Raw genomic sequence first — 18,159 nt, forward strand, 5'->3', positions numbered from 1 at the left:
TCACAGATAAGGTGTGTGTGTATGCGTGTGTGCAGCAAGCAATTATAATCTTGCAACATAACCTGGTGCACATCTACTAAAAAATAAATCCCTTTGAGTTATGACTAACTTTTCCCATTGATTTCAGTGGGATCTAAATTCAACTAGCTTGGTCAGGATCAACCCAGTGTGGTGTAGAGAGCCAGTGTGGTGTAGTGGCTGAAATGTTGGTCTGGGAGTCAGGAGATCCAGGTTCTAGTCCCCACTCAGCCATGGAAACCCACTAAGTGACTTTGGGCCAGTGACAGGCCCTTTCTATACCTAAGGGTTATTCCAGGAAAATGGAGGGATTGTCTCTGCCTACTCCTATTATTATTATTTATTTATATAGCACCATCAATGTACATGGTGCTGTACAGAGTAAAACAGTAAAATAGTAAAACCCTGCCGCATAGGCTTACATTCTAATAAACTCCTGGGATCCCCTGTGTGGCCTTTGGATGCACAGGATCGATCCCAGGATAGGATATAGGGCTGGTGTAGACCTGCCCACAGACTCTCAGCCCAACCTACCTCACAGGGTTGTTGTGAGGATAAAAATGGAAAGGATGATGATATTGTACGTCTCCTTGGAGGAAAAAGGGTGGAATATAAATGCAATAATGAAATAAAAAAAAATCCCAGGTTGTTTCCCCCCCATTCTGGCCTGATCACTCCTTCATTTGTTGAAATAATCCTTTTAAATAACTCTGAGTTATAAACCATTGTCTTTCATGTAATTTGGTTGAACTTCCAGTTTCTCTTCTCTCCACTCCCAGCTAAGGTAAACACTTTGCAATTGTTAGATGATATTAGTCCCATACAGAGAAGATCTTAGATTCATATCATCTTTCCCAGAAATTATTTTGAGCTATATTGTTTTTTAAACAAACTGTACAGAGGTGTTAAGGCTAAGTAAACTAACAAGCAATCTTATTTGATGTCATTTGCTTGCATATGACAGAGCAGACCACCTTGTTGCCTCTAACTTTTCATGAGAATTTTATTTTACTTTTTTTTACTACTATATTATACTATATTTCAAGTTCTAGTATTGTTATTGGTTGCATAATTTGGGCAGCCTCTACCTAATTAGCTGTTTACTTCACTCAAGGGAATATCTAAGGGTGGATTTGGTGGTGTTGGAGGAAATGCCCAGAAGCATGCACTTTGGGTGTGCCTCTGTATACATGGTTCCTTTATTAATTAAAAACGTATGTATTTTCAGATGAGACTCTAATACATATAAGGATCTCCACCAAAATACTTTCAAATGAGTTGTGCAATATGCTTAGAAACCTCTCAAGAACCAGTTCTTTAATTATAAGTGGGAGGACTCAGTGACTACCATGAGTAGAGTCAAACTGAGTCAAAGTTTCCCTTTATATGTGTCATTTTGCTTAAGGGAGAAAATTGGTGATAACAAAGGCTTCCAACCCTTTTTTTTTTTACTTGTTCTGACAGGTCCTCTGAAACATAAATTCCCTGCTGGCATTGCAGACTGCAAAATTTCCTGCTGCTTTGGTTGAGTTACATGTGCAGGCTATTGGTAGAGAAGTCCTAAGGATGACTACACCTAGTACTACTGTCTAAGATTAATTTAGGGCCAGCAGTTAGCACCGCATAAAACACAGACATGATCACTTGATCCTTGCTCATGGATCTATGTTGCTATCTAGGATAGACGAGGAGGGCAGGGGGAATGATACTCCATAAGAAGGAGGGTTAACAGCAGAGGATGTAGCAAAAAGTGAGACTGTCGTGATTTAGGAAAGCTGCAAAAGTTGTCTTTTTAACTGGCAGTCCCCCATCCACTCCAGACACAAGTTTTGCGCAGAAATTCCACGGTGCTGTCTTTTGAAACTGACCCAGCAGATAAGAGCAAAATGACTGCATCCTGCCCCAATCCACAGAACTGGTTCAACAAGATACTGCGGTTGGTGGTATCAAAAGCTGCTGAGAGATCAAGGAGAATCAACAAGCTCATACTCCCACATCTCTCTCCTGACAGAGGTCATCCATCAGGGCAACCAAGGCTGCTTCAATGCCAATACCAGGCGTAAACCCAGATTGAAATAGAGGTCCAGTTAATCTGTTTCATCCAAAATCCTTTGACTTGAACCTCCAGTACATTCTTCAGGACTTTGTCCCAAAGGGATATTAGCAGCTGTATGACAATTATCAAGATCTCTGGGATCCAAACAGGAGTGGCTGCACAACTAACTCTTTCAAGGTGGCTGAGACTACCACCATCCCTTGTAAAGCACTAGTAGGGTGACCGTATGGAAAGGAGGACAGGGCTCCTGTATCTTTAGCAGTTGTACTAAAAAGGAAATTTCAGTAAGTGTCATTTGTATGCATGCAGCACCTGGTGAAATTCTCTCTTCATCGCAGCAGTTAAAGTTGCAGGAGCCCTGCCCTCTTGACCAGATAAAAAGGCAGAAAAATGGATCTGCCACTTGTAAGCATCGTCAGTGCAAAAGCAAGGATCTGAGGCAGAGAAACTCAAGGATTCTTAAGATTTTTACAAAGCAACACTAGAATATCACAGGGCACATCTTCTTCCACAGAGCGAACCACAAAATCTATGGGTCCATTACTAATGGGCACCTCCACAGTGCAAAAACGTGAATTCAATGCAGGGATCATCCGGGATCTTCATGATTTTTACATGGAAAAAATCCCAAACAACAATTCAATCACATGTTTGGTTGCCATCCTCCCAGACAGTGGGGATGGGATGGGCAGAGAGCCAAATGGCTGCTGGAACGCCTGCACGTGCTTCCTCCAGCGGTGTCAAGAGAAAGGCTTGCCGGGGAAAGCTCCAGGTGGGGTATGTGCAGCAGTGCACAGAGCAGCAGTGCATGGGATGATGGCAGCTGCTCCTCTGATAGTTGCAAACCTAATGCTCGCTCCTTGCCGTGGGGACAACCCTGCAGGGGCACAAGTGCAGGGTTTTGGGGGCTTATGGCATCAATGCATCGGTGTATAGGCACCCCCCTACTGAGCTAAAAGTACACCTTCAGACCAGCTGTATTTATTTATCATATTTATCATATTTATACCCCGCTCCTCAGCCAAAAAAGGCTCTCGGAGCGGCTTACACTTGGCAAAAAAAGACAGTCCCTGCCCTCAGGCTTACAATCTAATAAAGACATGACACACAAGGAAAAGGAGTCAAGGAGGGAGGGAGGAGAGAGAGAGAGAGAGAGTCCAGCAGGAGCAGGCCCCGATGTTACTTCTGCCTGCTCCTGTCCCCTCGGTCCTTCTTCTTCCCCACAGGGCCAAGATGGCAGTTTGCCCTGGGGGGGGGGGAAGAGTCCAGCAGGAGCAGGCCCCGATGTTACTTCTGCCTGCTCCTGTCCTCTCGGTCCTTCTTCTTCCCCACAGGGCCAAGATGGCAGTTTGCCCTGTGGGGGGGGGGGAAGAGTCCAGCAGGAGCAGGCCCCGATGTTACTTCTGCCTGCTCCTGTCCTCTCGGTCCTTCTTCTTCCCCACAGGGCCAAGATGGCAGTTTGCCCTGTGGGGGGGGGGGAAGAGTCCAGCAGGAGCAGGCCCCGATGTTACTTCTGCCTGCTCCTGTCCTCTCGGTCCTTCTTCTTCCCCACAGGGCCAAGATGGCAGTTTGCCCTGTGGGGGGGGGGGAAGAGTCCAGCAGGAGCAGGCCCCGATGTTACTTCTGCCTGCTCCTGTCCTCTCGGTCCTTCTTCTTCCCCACAGGGCCAAGATGGCAGTTTGCCCTGTGGGGGGGGGGGGAGAGTCCAGCAGGAATGTGTGTATGTGTGCATTGTAGTGCCACAGAGTTTAGGCCACCAAGCCAGGCCCTCTGCCTGCAGGCTTCCTAGTGGCATGGATCCCTTCTGCCAGACTCCTCAGTTCAAAGCTCCCAGCACTTTACATGGCTTCCCCAAGGAACCAAAAGTTCCAGGTCAGCATTTAACAAGTTGGAGTTCCACTGTGGTGAGACGATGGAGCCTTTGGTAACAATGTGCATTTACACAGGCATGCCCTTTCAGTTCAGGTGAGTCGCAAAAAAAAAGTTCCACCATTGCCTCGAAATTCTGCTGTTCATAAAAATGACACCAGCTGAGCTAATAATAACTTGAACCTTGGCATCCATAATATACCCGACGAGATCTACAATTGTGTGAAATTTCATACCAATAAATGTTTGTATTTTTTACTCCAACCATCAACTTGTCATATCTTATACTACTTTCATATTCTGAGGAAAACTACTGATGTAATTTATTCAGACTTGTCTTGGAGACGTTGGTTTTCATTGGTTTGGTGAAGTGATGAATAACTATTTAAACTTTATCAAGGTTTTTCTGCCCCATGAAAGCATATGGCAGCAACTGCTGGCAAAGTTATGTTGGCATGTTTAGTTTCACTCTGAAGCTAGAATGCTGCCAGTGCACCAGTGTTTTGAGAAGAATTCCAGGGTTCTGTCAGAAGGATAGCAGAGAGTGAGAGCAGATCTAGCTTCCCTCAGCAGGGAGTTCCACAGCCAGGGAGAAGGCCCTCTATCTTTAACGTTACCCCAAGATGCCTCTGAAGGTTGCAGTCTCGAAAGAAGGGACTTCCACAAAGTTCTTAAGGACTGAGCAGGCTCATATGGGAGAAGGCGGTCTTTTAGGTAGGCTGGTCCCAAGCTATATAAGGCTTCATAGGTCATAACCAGCACTTTTAATTCTGCCTATAAACAGACTGGTAGCCTGTGAAGTTGTAACAAGGGAGTCATGTACTCTCTGTAACCGGCCCTGGTCAACAGTCTGCTGTAGCATTCCCGACCTGCTGAACTTTCCGAAGTGTCGACTTGTAGAACGCATTAGTGTAGTCCAAATGGGATGTAACTAAGGCATATGTAAGCATGGCCAGATAAGACATCTCTAGGAATGGGCACAGTTGGCACACTAGCCTCAGGTGTTCACAAAAAGATGATGTTATTGCATTAATATTGGATTAACAGAGTTGCAGATATGTGAATGCCCTACTGATTTGTTATGCTTTGGATAACCGTCTTTTCACAGATAATCTGAAAGTTATGCTTATTTGCAGATGGATGGAGTCAGAATTTCATAGCAATAGTTCCCAAAGTGGGAAACAGCCCTCTCTAAGGAATCGCAAGACAGTCTTAGGGAGCGGATAAATCCTGATTCAGATTAAATATTGTGTCTTTATTCTATTAATATGATGAACCAAAGGCCAATGTGGTGGTGTACTGGATAAGCTGGGGAGATCCTAGAAACTTAAGATATGCTTCACAAATTTAACTGTCATGGCTTTTCCCAAAGAATCCTGGGAATTATGGTTGGTGAGGGTGCTGAGAATGCTATTACAGTTCCTTCCCTTTCAAGGAATTGCAAAGTCCCCAGGATTCCCTAGGATAAGGAAATTACTAATTTAAATCTGTAGTGAAGAAATGTCCCTGGGTTCGAAATCTTTGTTCAAGTAAGTACTAAGAAAAAAGGGATCAGCGTTCTGGATATCACCTCTCCTATTTCTGCAAAGACACAAGTTTTACCATGTGTGCATTCAGCCTAAATTCTATATTTCAAAATGCATGCAGGGTTTTTATTTTAACAAAAAATATTATTTACTTAGGGCAAAGCTCACTGTTGGGTGTTTCTCCCTATGTATTATGCCCTCTGTGATATATATATAAAAGTAATTCACATTGACTCATTTACTAGTTAGCACCAAATGTAAAACAAGTCTGTTAAACTACATGGCTATGAGCTAACATACAATTTTTACTCTCCTTTTAAAATATTCTTTATATCTAGAGATATAAGTATTGTAAAAATGTATGATAAAATCATGTGTTTGCATCAATGTAGTCCTTTTCTGTTACAGACAATGGAAATTTAACATGGCAGTAAAATAGTGCTTATTTTGATGCCACCCTCACATCTCTCCTTCTGGTGAATGGAGTTCTGTGTTTTATCAGTGATAGCATGAGATTGTCTTTCCAGTTTAAGTGGATTTTTCAGGGTCACTTTAGACAAGTGCTTTATCACACCCTTGTGACTGGCCACTCATGGATCTTCACGGATCATTTTGATGATGCAGCAATCCTCCCATGTATCTTCCGCTTCTCCTGTCTTTTTTTGCGCTACAAAATAAGACCCGGAAAATCCATTTCTTTTTGGCTCTGATGATAATTGCTGCCATTTCCTGCTGTGTGCAGGAGAAGCTGCACTGTAAAAATGCCCATTGCTTGCCACTTGCTTTCTCTTTCTTCCCTGTGAAGAAAGAGAAAGCCAGTCATCCCTATCGTGGGAAAGAAGCAGGAGGCAAAGCAACGGCAGGAAAACACGATTTCTCCCCCTCCCCCATATGAAAACGCTCAGAGTCTCAACACAACTATCAAAACAGCAGAATATGCTAACATCAACCACACAATGTTCCTTCTTAAGTACTGTAAACCCCCTGCTTACTGTATACTTTCAGTAATTTTGGAGTGTATAGTACTAGGTCCTTAGGATGCGGTGAGTCATTTTTTTTTTTTAATATTCTTTCTTTAAAACCCCACATAGAGGCTTTGCTGCTTGACAACAGCATAATTTAAAATGTTTGGATTGAGAGAAAATCTACTTTCCCCAAAAAGTTTCCTTTAGAAGTATTGCATATGCAATTTTTTGTTGAAGAAATAGTTCATAAGAACTGATAGTGCTGCTTTATCAGCTTCTCTGTTTTCCTCTCAAAATCATCTTGTAACAACCATTGATCTAGTGGGTGTGGCTTCATATAGATGCCTTCTCTGAAGCGTGCAGTAATAGAAGTTTGTTTTACTTGAAACGGAAAAGTAAGATGTTCCAAAAGTATCTATCAGGAGTCTTAGGAACATAGAAGTTGTCTTATACCAAGGTCATTGGTCCATCTGGCTCGTTGTTGTTGTTGTTGTTGTTATATTTATTTGTATCCCGCCTTTTGCCCAATACTGGGCCTCAAGGCAGCCTTACAAAGTTTAAAACATACATTGTAAAACCTAGGAAAAGAAATGTACAATTTTTTTTAAAAAAAAAACCCATAAAAGTTTAAAATACATGACAATTTTACAAGTCCTTAACATAGATAGAGGACCAGATTATTCTCCAAAGGCCTGCTGGAACAAACAAGTTTTAGCCTGCTTCTGAAAGCCCATCAAGGAGGGAGCCGGTCTAGCTTCCCCGGGAAGAGAGTTCCACAGCACTGGAGCAGCCACCAAGAAGGCCCTCTCCCATGTTCCCACCAAGCGCGCCTGTGAAGATGGTGGGACTGAAAGAAGGCCTTCTCCAGAAGATCTCAAAGCATGGGCAGGCTCATAAGGGAGAATGCGTTCTTTCAAATAACCTGGACCTGAGCCATATCGTTGGTACTGACTTGCAGTGGTTCTCCAGGGTTTCAGGCAGGAATCCTTTCCAGCCTTACCTGGAGACGCTAGGGAGTGAACCTGGGACCTTTTGCATGCAAACCATGAGTTCCCCCACTGAGCTACAGCATGAAGCCTTCAAAAAACAGGATATAACTGACCCTATTATTCTGATAATCTAGTTAAACAACACTGCCGCCCTGGTTCAGATAATATGACGAAGTATGTAAACCCACTGCCAGGGGTTGAGTATTCAAAATGGCCACCAGCATGCCAACGTGGACTGCAGTGATTGTGTGAACCAGCCCAGTGTCTTCCTAAAGCACTAAGGGCGCAATCCTATTGGGATGCCCGTCAGCCTCCTGCTTTGCATTTTTGCTAGATGGGCTTTTCATCTGTCTAGCTGGGGCTCTGTGGAGCAGGAGGAAAGGAGAGTGAGAATTGGCTGTTCTTTCTGGGATGTATGTGTATTAATGAAAAGGACAGGCAAAGAAGTTCCATTTTGATATTTGCAAATTTCTCAAAGGCTACAATTTGTGCCTGAAATGATCATTGATTTTAGAACTTTGGTCACCTTATGTTTAGTACAAAAATGGGAGAGTGAGCAATTTTCTAAGAAGCCTAGGAGGTGTATGGTGTTTATAAGTAACTGATGAATAGCTCTACCAGGTCCCTTTGCTTAAAGAGCTATAATTATATGTGGATTTGAAAGTAATTCAAATGAGAATTAACCTCTGAAAAGAACGCAGCTGCTAGCTTAGCCAAACCTAGGTGGCTGGTCAAAACGTTATTTGATTTTTGTTCTAAAACTATAGAAGCAAATTTTCATGACAGCATGCTCTGTTGCCATGTTGTTCTGTGACTATTTTTTCTAGCCTTTCTTTCTATACCTCCTGAGAATTAGTAACTAGATACTTTGATTTTTTTTTCTTAGTGAGTTTGCAAATCATTTGTATTGCTTAATTAGTATTAATCTCCAGTTGCTTGCTAATTGACAGTTTTGATCATACTGATATCTCCATGAAATCTTACCCACATTAAACATAGAGTAACATTAGTATTTCCACTGAGTGAGAAAGGCCATTCCTTTGTGAAAAGTTGAAGTGCAGGATACAGGAAAGTTCCAGATCTTGGGTTTAGTTTGGAAACTCAAAGCTAATGAACAAGAAATTGAAGAGCTGGTGTTCAAATTAAGCAATCACTTTCATATTTATGCTCAAGAATATAATCATTTGTGAAATAGATCATTTTTTAAAAAAAAACAAGTAAATATTTCACAAGTTATATACTGGTTTTATGTAGACAAATAGCACTGTGTGGAGGTGAATTGGTTCAATGTTGGCTGTTAATATATGTGCCATTCAACTGGTTGATTTTTCTCTGTGCCATCACTCTGCAAACATGAGGACAGCAGTCATATTTCATATTGTCCACTCTTATTAGTGCCAACAACATGAGCTGATCTCAGGCTCTCAAAATTTCTTCAACTGTTCAATGCATGTTTCAGCATTATGTATCTGTTAGATTGAGGACCAACATTTCTGGTGAGCCATGGCCAGGGGTTGATGGCATCATGCAGAAAGTGCAAAACAGTTAGTTCACTGTCTGGAGTGCAGAACAATAGAATCTCGACACTCTGCTAGCCCCCAAGTGCATCTACAGCTCATTTTCTTTCCCATTTGGATGGAAGATCCAAATGAGGCACAGAAGACGTTACCGAGAAGCTCAGCGTGATAGCTTTGTATACATGTGTTTTGGTGTTTGGTGACTAGCCCATTGTGAATTCATGACCAAAAAGCCTGTAGACCAGACGGTAGTGTTGTATGACTAACCAGGAAGTGAGGCCTTTGGGTTCCTCTTACACTGAAAGAAGGTAACCACTTTGAAATGTCCAAGAGTTAGTGCACATCTCCATTTGCATGTCAGGCATCTTTGAAAATGGCAGCTACAGAATCCATGCACCTGAATGGCCATGTCTATCCAAGTTAAATGTGTTCTTCAAGTTTCTTTGAACATCTATTTTTATGGGGGTGGGGGGTGGGGTGGGTTTTTTTGGCAGATCCAGGACTATGAGCAGTATGTGAGAAAATCTGCAAGCATTATGTAGGCTGAAAATAAAACCCAGCTACCTTGTGTCATCCAATTTATCTGAGAATAAGTTGAGGCACACCTGGAACTCTGCTCATCAGGGTATATGAAATAGTGGAATAGATGTCAGGAGGCCCAAAAGAGAATAGGCACGAAGAGCCATGGCTCTTTTCTTCCCACTACACTGATAGATTATTTACAGGTACTTGTCCAGTGTGGGGGCTAAGAAATGGCAACTCTAAGTTACTCATCTCTACAGTGCACCGTGTACTCTGATGTCAGTTCATACTCAGAAGCCAATCAATTAGGACTCTAGGCAAAAGGATTCCTTCGGCACATCATACAGAGATGATCTGGAGAAGGAAACTGACCAAATGCTGTTGCTGTACCTCTTCAGTGTGATACATTTAAAAAGCACACTATTGTGTTTTGGAAATTATTGAATTGGAAACATGGAAATGAAAACCCGGATCTAGAAAGTACAACAATGTGGACTTGAAAGACAGACAGACAGACGGATTCACCATAATAAACATGTGTGTCCTTTTTTGTTACATATTTTTAAATGGATTCACCTTTTGTTAACAGCACAAAACAAAAACTAGAGATGTCCCAGAGAAACACCACAAGGTGGCACTCTAGCCAAAGATTTACCATAAGTTCTTCTCACCTTTTCATGTTTCACAGGAGGGCAAGGAGCGATTAGTATCTTCCAAGTGAAAACAACATTGTGATTTGGCATTAAAAAGATTACTGTGCTTTATTGCAGTTGTGCCATACAATAATTAAACATAATGTATGTAAATTGCAACACTGTAGTAGGCAAATTGCTGAAGAGCTGGGTGTAACCACCCTGAGACTATTACCCACACCACGCATGGGAACCATGTATCTGGTGTTATTTTTGAAGACACTGATATGCACACCAGTGCATACCTTATACCCGTAAACTTAAATAGATGCAGGCAAATGTAACGTAGGATCACAGAAATGTCTTAGAGAATGCCATCCCCCATATGTGGCCCTGCTCCTCATCTGTTTGTGTTCATCCAAGGCTAAAAAGTTTAAACATCCCATTTAGTGATGTACAGCTGTAGTAGTGCCTTCTCTCCCAACCCACTAGCTCAAGAACATTCTACCAAAGAAGATCCACCTGCCCTAAAGCCTTTAAATTTTAAGATGCCACTGCAAGATGTTTCTAAGGGCTCTTGCTGCATGGATCCTTATTTTCAGAGTGCAGTGGTGATTTAAGGAAGAGGTTTTAGAAGGCCAGGGGTGACGAGGTTCCCAGAAAGTTTGAGTTCAAGATTAAAATGCAATAGAACTTGAGAACATTTGAAGGGGTTGCTTTTTGAGTCAAGTGGAGCAAAAGGACTGTAGGGGTGGCAGCACTCCTTGGAGCCAACTCTAGGGTGACCCACCACACTTCTTCTGCTCACATTGGGTGTTTCCTGGCTCATGCTGAAGGCAGCTGCAGTGGTGGCTGATCCCACAGCCAGCTGCACCTAGTTAAGTCTGACCACCTTCTGCTCAAGCCATGTGCTTTTTGGCTGAGCAAAGGGGCAGTCAATGGACTTTCCCCATAACCAGCTCCAAGGAGTCCAGAAGTATGGAAAGGGTCACTGGAGGCTGTTGGCTCCGATGTCAATCAGAAACACTCAGAGCTCTACCCAAGGCGTGAAGCACCTTTAAGAGTTCTGACTGAAGCCCAAAGCAGATTCACCACCCCACAACTCGGGAGCCCCCAGCCCCCACTGGATAGGGGCAAAGAGGAAGTGCAAAAGGGGGGATTATCTCCTTTAGCCTGATTTCCTTCTCTTCCACATTTTTTCCCCATAGAACGCTGATGGTATAATTATATAACCATCTTCTGAAAAGGATAAAAAAAAGTGGATGTGATCAACATGCTGCTTAGTTCAGCATTGTTATGAGACATGGTGAAAATACTTTAGATGTGTTTCTTTGTGCCAGTGGCAACCCATGTTTACTGCCTCACATAACTGACAGCATTCGTTGGAATGGTGGGTGTTTACTTGTGTGAAACAGACTATAGAATTTATGATGGTGACATTTAGAGAGAAATTAGTTAAAATGTGGTTACGTTTGGTCTTGTAGTGGTTGTCTTATGGCTAAGGGAGGGCAACTACTAGAAACATGGTGGCAGTGAAGGAGTTGGCTACTTAGTTCAAACTAATATATGAAATCCAACCTAGCCACCCCCAATCACTGCTTCTAGGTGACAGTAGAAGCCCCAACTGGCAAGCATGTACAACAGCCATGTCCAGTTCTAGCCTCTCTACCTAGCAATCCTAGCCTCCCTTGATTCCCTGGTTCTCAGTTCACAGTTCTTGAAATCTTTCTTGCCTGTGCACTTCCTCCTTGCCTTGTATAGGATTTTGCTCCAATCCTGCTCCTTCCTTAGTTCCTCCTTTCTTCAACTCTTGTCTTCATCTCCCCTTGTTTCCTCAGGGCCATCCTTTTTAGGCCACTGGCATTTATTTATTTAGAATATTTATATACCGCTCCCCATTGAAAAATTTCAGAGCGGTGTACAAGGTAAAATGAAAATAAAAACAGAATAAAAACAGTTAAAACAAAATTTTAAAGAAGCAATAACAGTAATCCAAGGCTGCATGTTAAAGAAAGGCTTCTTGGAATAAAGATGTTTTCAGGAGGCACCGAAAGGAGTACAAGGTTGGCATACTATTAATCTATTTGGGGGGCATTTTCCAAGACCAGAGTCTTCCCAAGGAGGCTTACAGCATAAAAACAACACAACAGGCCTATTAATAAAACCATGTTAAATGTAAATAATTGTAAATAAAATCAGTTTCAATAAAATACACTTTTAGAATATCCACCAGCAGCAAGTATCATAAACATTTTCAATTAAAAACCTAGGGAGAACAGATGAGTTTTAAAAGTCTTCTTAAAAGCAGCCACAGTTAGGGCCAACCATAGATCTCCTGGGAAGTAATTCCATAGGGTAATTCCCACTGAGAAAACATTATTTCTCATGTCCCCCTGCCCCCAGCGTTCCGGATCTTGGTGACCAGCCAATGATGGCCTTGTAGGCCCCTTCCAACTCTGCTATTCTATGATTCTATGATCAGAGCCTCCAAAGATGATTTTAAAACATGGTATAGATGGTTCTTCAAATAACCTAGACCCAAACTGCTTAGGGCTTTAAATGCCAAAACTAACACTGAACTGGGCTTGGAAATGCACCGGGTACCACTGTAGCTGGTACAGGATTGGTGTAACATGATCTGAACAAAAAGACAGCTGCACCAATGTATTGTTCCTGATGCATTTTGGGGAAAACTTTTTATCAAGGGAAACGGGAAGCAAAACAACCATTAAATACTGGTTTACATAAATGCAGGTTGCTTACCTGTAACTGTAGTTCTTCGAGTGGTCATCTATGCATTCACACATATGGGCTTTGCGCCTGCGCAGAGACCAGACCGGAACCTACTATAGCTGAGTGGAACGTTTTTGGCGGGAACCCCTCCCCCCACGCTACCGCGCATGTCCATGGGGTTCCCGCCCTTACCTCAGTTTACAGGAGTCCGACATTGTGCCCCCATAAACATGAGTGTAAATAAAATAAAGTACATTCCACAATATAACAGTGTCATTTATAAATCTCACACCACCAAGAGGGGATGGTGGGTGGGTTGTGTGAATGCATAGATGACCACTCGAAGAACTACAGTTACAGGTAAGCAACCTGCATTTCTTCTTCGTGGTCTCTATGCATCACACATATGGGCGAGTAGCAAGCTGACATACCTTTGGAGGTGGGTTGGTGCATCATCTGAAGATCTCCGAGAGCACTGTCCTCCCAAACGAGCAGTCCTGCCTCGCACGGGTGTCCAAACTGTAGTGCTTGACAAACGTGGATGGAGTGGACCACGTTGCGGCTCTACAGACTTCTGCTAGTGGAACACCTCTGGTGAAGGCCACCGATGTTGAGACGGCTCTGGTGGAATGAGCTGTCACAGGTTTCATTAACTCTATTTTAGAAATAGAGTAGGCCAATTCAATTGTCTCCACTATCCAGCGTGACAAGCGCTGGCAAGAGACAGGGAGTCCCTTAGAAGGCTCCCCATAACAAATAAACAATTGCTTTGTTTTTCTAAAAGTGTCTGTCCTGTCTTTGTAAAAAGCAAGAGCCCTTCTTACATCGAGAGTATGTAGGGAAGACTCAAGAGGTGTAGTTGGATTAGGAAAGAAAGCAGGCAAAGTAATATGCTGGGACAGATGAAAAGATGACACTACCTTAGGTAAGAAGGCTGGGTCTGTGCGTAGCACAACCTTGTCCTTATGAAAAATAGTGTACGGGACATCTATCCTAAGAGCTTTAAGCTCACTTGCACGTCTTGCCGATGTGATGGCTACTAAAAAGACAGTCTTTAAAGTAAGCAGCCTAAGGTCTGTCGAAGCCATGGGCTCGAAGGGCTTGCGTGTCAATGCTTGCAGCACAACTGACAGGCTCCATGGCGGCACGATAGTCTTCACAGTCGGTATCGTGTTCTTCAGACCTTTCAGAAATTTCTTAGTTGTTGGATGGGTAAAAGGTGTAAAACCATCCACACCCCGATGAAAAGATGTAATCGCAGCAAGGTGAACCCTGATGGATGCGAGCTTAAGTCCCTGCTGGAAAAGCGTCAATAAATAATTGAGGATAAGGGCTAAGTGGCAAGATTCTGGTATTTGATTACCATCTTTTGATGCAAAGTTCTGAAATCTTTGCCACTTTGCTGCATAAGATTTCCTTGTGGAAGGCTTTAGTGCTGCCAAAATAATGTGGTCCACAGTCAAAACTCTGGTTCCAGAGGAGGAGTAGTTGTTATCCTCCATGCAGTCATCTTGAGGGTCGACAGATCTGAGTGTCGAACTCTGCCCTGGTGTCGAGACAGAAGCTTCGGTATCGACGGGAGCCTGATGTAATCCCCTCTCGATAACCGAAGGGCGTGAGAGAACCACGTCTGTCGAGGCCACCACGGTGTGATCAGGATGCAATTGGAGGTGTCCATCTGGATCTTGGCTAACACCTTCGTCAATAGCGGGAAGGGTGGAAAGATGTAAAGGAGATTTCCTTTCCAAGTCCTGGTGAAAGCATCTCCTAAAGAGTGCTTTCCCTTTCCTGCTCTGCTGCAGAACCTGGAACAAGCTGCGTTTTCTTCGGTAGCGAAGACATCGACAGCAGGGCGGCCCCAGCAACGAAAGAGATCGTCTCGGACCTCGACGTCGAGCTCCCACTCGTGGTCGACACGGAAGGACCTGCTGAGGGAGTCCGCAATGATGTTTTCCTTTCCTGCTACATGGATGGCAGTCAGGTAAGTCTTTCTCTTGATGCACCAGTTCCAGATTCTGAGTGCAGAACGGTTCAGAGGGTGCGATCGTGTTCCACCCTGCCTGTTGATGTAAGCCACAACGGTGGTGTTGTCTGTTGCGATCAGGACATTTCGGCCCTCGATCATTTGTGAAAAAGTCTTCACGGCATTCTCCACAGCTAAGAGCTCCAGATGGTTGATGTGTTGTTCTCTTTGATATAGAGGCCAGCGACCCTGAGCGGTAAGGGAGTTGCAATGAGCTCCCCATCCTTCTAAGGATGCATCTGTTGTGATCGTTACCGAGGGCGCCTTCTGTTGGAATGGTACCCCATCGAGGAGCGTCGACATCGAGAACCACCATTGCAGGGATGCCCTCACTTGCTTCGGTATCGAGAGGTAAGTTCGTCGAGCATTGTGTCGAAGATCGAAAGTCCTCAAAAACCAGGCCTGTAATATCCTCATCCTGAGTCTTGCAAACCTGATGACTGCAGTTGTAGCTGCCATCAAACCTAGTAGTCTCTGAATTGTCCATGCCGAAACTTTTCGGCGGCTCTCGGTATCGATGGCTAACTGCTGAAGGGTACTCGCCCTGGCCAAGGGTAAGTACGCTCTCCCGTCTCGAGATGAGAGGGTTACCCCTATGAAGTCCAACCTCTGCTGTGGGGTCAATATGGATTTTTCTTCGTTGATCCACAGCCCCAACGAGTCCAACAGGTTGAGGGTAGTTAGAATATCTGTCCGGAGCGTGTCGCTGTTGTCCGCTACCAGAAGCCAGTCGTCGAGGTATGGATAAACAAATATCCCTTTTTGTCTCAGGTGGGCACACACCACCGCCATGACTTTCGTGAAGACCCTCGGTGCCGTGGCCAATCCGAACGGAAGAACGGTGAATTGGTACTGGGCTGTACCGATGGAAAAACGAAGGTAAAGTTGATGCGACTTCCTGATAGAGATATGGAAGTACGCATCCTTCAGATCCACCACTGCGAACCAAACCTTTTTGTGTAGGAGCTGCAAAATCGAAGCAATCGTTATCATACGAAACTTTCTCGGGGTGATGAATTTGTTCAATTGCCTTAAGTCCATGATCGGTCGAAGACCTCCATCTTTCTTCGGGACCGTGAAGTATCGGGAGAAAAACCCCTGGTTGAGTTCCTCTGCGGGTACGGGAGAGATAGCTCCCTTCGACAGCAAGGTCTGTACCTCGAGCAGCAGAGGAGGGGATGGCGCCGTTACTTTCACGCCCGAAAAAGGAGGAAGGACATCGAGCTCGATGGCATACCCCGAGTTGATGATAGTGAGCACCCAGGAGTCTGTTGTTATTAACTCCCATTGATGGTAATGGGGTGCTAGGCGGTTCGCAAAGGGAGGTGGATCTGGATCCGAAAAGTCAAACCCGCTGCTTCTTGCTGAAGTCGGGCTGCCTTTTTTCTTGTTGGTACCTGCCTTGGTAAGGCCTCTTCCTCTGAAGCTGATGTTGTTGCTGTCGAGGTTGGAGCTGGTATTGGGGTCGATGCTGTTGTTGCATCGGAGGCCTTGTCCATCTTTTTGAACGGTACTGAGTCTGAGGAGGAGCAGTAAACCCCATCTTTTTGGCTGTTGTTCTTGCCTTATAGATGGAGTCTAGTGTTTCATCGGTTTTTGAATGAAATAGACCTTCGCCATCGAATGGCATGTTTTCAATCCTAGCTTTGGTTTCGTGCGTAAGATTGGCTGATCTGAGCCAAGCATGCCTCCTTAAAGAAATGGCCCCCATCATCGATTTTGAATGGCAGTCCACCTGGTGTCGAGCGGTGGACAATTGTTGCCTTGCTATGGCCGATGCTTCGTTTTGAAAAACCCTTGCAAGCTCTTTTTTGTCCTCTGGGAGGTGTTCACACAAAGATCCCATCTTCTCCCAGAGAAAAAGCTGGTACCTCGCCATCGTTGCCTCGTATGCAGACGCCTTGATTCCTAGGGCGGAGAATGAGTAAACCCTTCTTCCAGTTTGGTCTAACTTTCTCCCCTCTCTATCTACGGGCGCAGAATGGGTTTTCTGTGACTGGCCCTGTGCAGACTCCACCACTATTGAATTTGGTTTAGGGTGTTGAGCCAAAAATTGTGTATCATCCTCTTTTACACGGTATAATGATTCTAATCTTTTTGAAGTTGTTTGAGCCACTGCTGGAGTTTTCCAAGACAACTGAGCTGCTTGTTTTAGGGCGTGAGGTATTGGGATGGCTAGACGTTGATTTGTTGTTGTTTGAAACACGTCATAAATTGGGTCGATGACCGATTCATCTGCCTGCTGAATGTCGAGGCCTAATGCATTGGCCATTCTGAGCATATGGTCTGAGAAACGGACCATATCATCCGACGGCGAAGAAGGGTCAGCATCATCGACTGCATCGTCCGGAGAAGGTGCGGTTGGAACCAAAGAGTGTGCCGACTCCGAGTCGGATGGATAGTTCTCTTCTGGCGAAGACAGCGTCACCACCTGCAAATCCAGCCGTTCTTCCTGCGTAGATAATGCAGCCGGCGCAGCGACCGGTATCGCATGTTGTTCACGATGTCGAGGGGTCGATACCGTCGGAACTTGATGCATGGAAGGAGGAGGCAAAGGTAACTGGCATACCCTCGATGTTGGTGGAGGATGTGCATAATAGCCCTCAGGCTGGTAATGCTGCTGGTCACCTTGAAAAAATTGTTGCGGTCGGTAACGATCCCACTCGTAATAGCCGTACCTGGATTGGGGATCAGAGTACTGCGATACTCTATCCCAATCGCGTCTTGGAGTCTGCCTTGGCGAGGGCTGCACAGGGATTAAACCCTGGAGCTCCTGGGGTCTTACAGATTGTCGAGCGGAAGCTATCGACACCGAATCTCGGATCTCGCCTTCTGATAAACTTGGAGGGCGTGTCGGTACCGTGGTCATCGGCACCGACAGAGGCCTCGACACCGAAGGAGACCTCGGTATCGAAGTGGTCGGCGCGGCGGGAGGGGTGGAATGGCTCCTGGCCGATTCCCGCGGCCGAGGTGACGCTAAAGCGGCCCTCTCCGCATCCCTCTTTCTCTTTTTCTTCTTCTTCTTCTCCAGTTCGGGAGAAGGCATCGGCGTTCTGGCTTTCTTAGAAACCTTCTTAGCCATTGAAGTTGATAAAGACCGACCAGGCGTGAGGGGTATCTCAGCCCTATTTGCTCTGGCCTGCACTTCAGTGCTATGGTCTGGCGGTTTGTCTGGAACAGTCTTGGTAACTGCCGTTTTGTGGGCAACGGACTTATGAACCGCCTTTTTCTCCATTGTAGGGGCCTCCGTGGCCTTGAGAGCCTTTTCCCACAGTATCGAACGGAGTCGGTCCGCTCGATTTTTCCTTG

The sequence above is a fragment of the Elgaria multicarinata genome, chromosome 5 (genome assembly GCF_023053635.1).
Source record: "Elgaria multicarinata webbii isolate HBS135686 ecotype San Diego chromosome 5, rElgMul1.1.pri, whole genome shotgun sequence".
In the NCBI taxonomy this organism is placed as follows: domain Eukaryota; kingdom Metazoa; phylum Chordata; class Lepidosauria; order Squamata; family Anguidae; genus Elgaria; species Elgaria multicarinata.